The 2,283-nt window shown below is 47.2% G+C and overlaps 1 pseudogene; it reads right to left on the bottom strand.

Annotated features, from left to right (window-relative positions):
• Window positions 1-438: 438 nt before the first annotated feature.
• Window positions 439-1,050, bottom strand: LOC143381050 (neurofilament light polypeptide pseudogene; annotated as a pseudogene).
• Between the last annotated feature and the right edge of the window lie 1,233 nt (window positions 1,051-2,283).

The following is a 2,283-nucleotide window of genomic DNA, read 5'->3' as shown; positions in this document are numbered from 1 at the left end:
GCAAACAGGGCACTGAGATTTGCCAGGCCAGCACCTTGGGGCTCCTGTTCTGCACACAGGCTGGGCTAGCCCTGCTCAGCGCCAAGGGTGCTTTGTCGGGTGGGTGGGACCTGGGGCGCGGGCAGGGAACCCAGGGAGACCACAGATGGCAAGATAGGAATGATAGACAGAGGCAAAGAAAGGGTGGGGGGGGGGGGAGAGAGAGAGAGAGAGAGAGAGAGAGAGAGAGAGAGAGACAGAGACAGAGACACTGAGACTGAAGGGGAGAGACAGTGGTGAGAAAACAGAGGCAGAGAAGGGCAGAGGAATGAAGATAAGAACAAGTTCTAAAGGACAGGAGGAGCCTAAAAAGAGAGAAGGAAAGGCTGAGACAGAATGAGGCTTTGGAGATTCAGAAAAGCGATTTCGTCCATCAGGCTGTGGATATGCTTTTGGAACTCAGCGGGGGGCCAGCGCCGCCTCCTCTGCACCTTAGCGCGCCTTCATCTGGCTGCCCTCGGCGTCCTCGCGGCTCAGCACCTCCTCTTCATAGCGTGCTTGCAGGTTGCGCAGAGTCTCCTCCAGCCCTTTGCACTCTCCCTGGAACGCCTGCTTCTTGTTGGTAGCATCCCCCCGCCAGGCGGAGGTGGCTAATCTCCTGCTGCTACAGCGCCCGGAAGCGGGACGGCTCCTAATGCTTCTGGCACAGCACCAGCAGCTCGGCTTCCAGCAGCTTGTTCTGCTGCTCCAGCTCGTGCACGCGCTGGATGAAGCTGGCAAAGCGGTTTTTGAGATCCAGGAGCTGCACCTCTCCTGAGTGCGGATGGACTTGAGGTCGTTGCTAATGGCGACTACCTGGCTCTGGTCTAGGTTCTCCAGGCTTGCATCAAGGAGCCAGAACTGGACAGTAGCTGTGGCGCACGGAGAGCCAGGAGGGCACCGGGACTGAGTAGTTGGAGTAAGCTGAGCGCGCAGTGCTGTAGCCGCTGCGCACGCTGGAGATGTGCACCCAGGGAGTCTCCACATAGTGCCACTTGTAGGAGGTCTAGGCTCATAGCTAAAGGAACTCATGCTGGCGGCCAGTGCCCCCCCACCGCCCATGGCGGACATGGGGGCCTGGAGAGGAGGAAGGACAGGGGAGAAAGGGAAAGGGAAGGATGGATGGCTGTGTGCCTATTATTATTATAATTATTATTTATTTTGATTTTTATTTTTTTACTTAAGAGATTGCCATAGTTTGGACTTGAGAGTCCTCCAAAGGCCAAGGTGTTCAAGAATTGTTCCCTTGGGTGGTGCTCTTGGGAAATGATGAATGTTCAGAAGTGAGGCCTAGGGGAAAGTTGTTGGGTCATTGGGTGTGTGCTCTCAGAGGCAAGTGATTTTTGGTTTTATTTTATTCATTTATTTATATGCAGTACTGAGAATCCAACCAGTGCCTCTTGCACACATGCTAGTCAAGTGCTACCACTGATCCACAACCCAGGACTAAGGTGAGTGGTTTTGTTTCAATACATGCTGTCACCATGAAGTTCAGCCTTTCTCCTGGCCCAAATAGGTTTGCCACGGTTTCTTTTATGAGAGCAAAATGTTCTTTGCATATCTTCATTGGACCTGGCTGGCCAGGCTACGTCTTTCAAGAATAGTAGACTTTAGAATTTGGAATTTAAGTTTGTCTTGTGACTTTCATCAACCCATAAAATATAAGTAGATTGTAATGTGTGTAATAATGAGAAAGGTTTATCATCTATTAGGCAATTTCTTTTTAAATTTATGAATAACCATTTTATTGCATTTATGAATTTAATGTAATGTTTGGAGTAATTTATTACCATGGCACTATTTAGACAAAAATGACCAATCTACAAAACTTCTGTTCATTTTAAAACTGTATCATACAATTGAGTCTTTGAAAATGTTTATTAAATTTATAGATATACATTTATTATAATTGCATCTGAGAATCCTTTTGTCAATATAATTAGACACAATGAAATAAGGTGCTAGCATCCATAATTTGTCAATGGATAAAGATCTGTTAGCTGGTCTGTTACAAAAAGATGAAGCCAAAAGGAAGGTGCTCCCTTTCTCATTTCCAGACCTCCTAGGATCCTCTCCCTGAGCATGCTTGCTTCTGGATCACATGGGCCCATTCTAAACAGTTCAACAAATTTCTCTCCCAGTCATTATCTTGTTCAGATTTTCTACTGATTTGTACAGCATCAATGATTTACAGGACCTTTGAAAGGTTTCCAGTTCATGGAACTTTTATAACACAATAACACCATAGCTTACAGAGAATTTGCT

The sequence above is a fragment of the Callospermophilus lateralis genome, chromosome 15 (genome assembly GCF_048772815.1).
Source record: "Callospermophilus lateralis isolate mCalLat2 chromosome 15, mCalLat2.hap1, whole genome shotgun sequence".
Lineage (NCBI taxonomy): Eukaryota > Metazoa > Chordata > Mammalia > Rodentia > Sciuridae > Callospermophilus > Callospermophilus lateralis.
The sequence above is the reverse complement of the archived record's forward strand: the minus strand, read 5'-3'. Positions and strand labels throughout refer to the sequence as shown.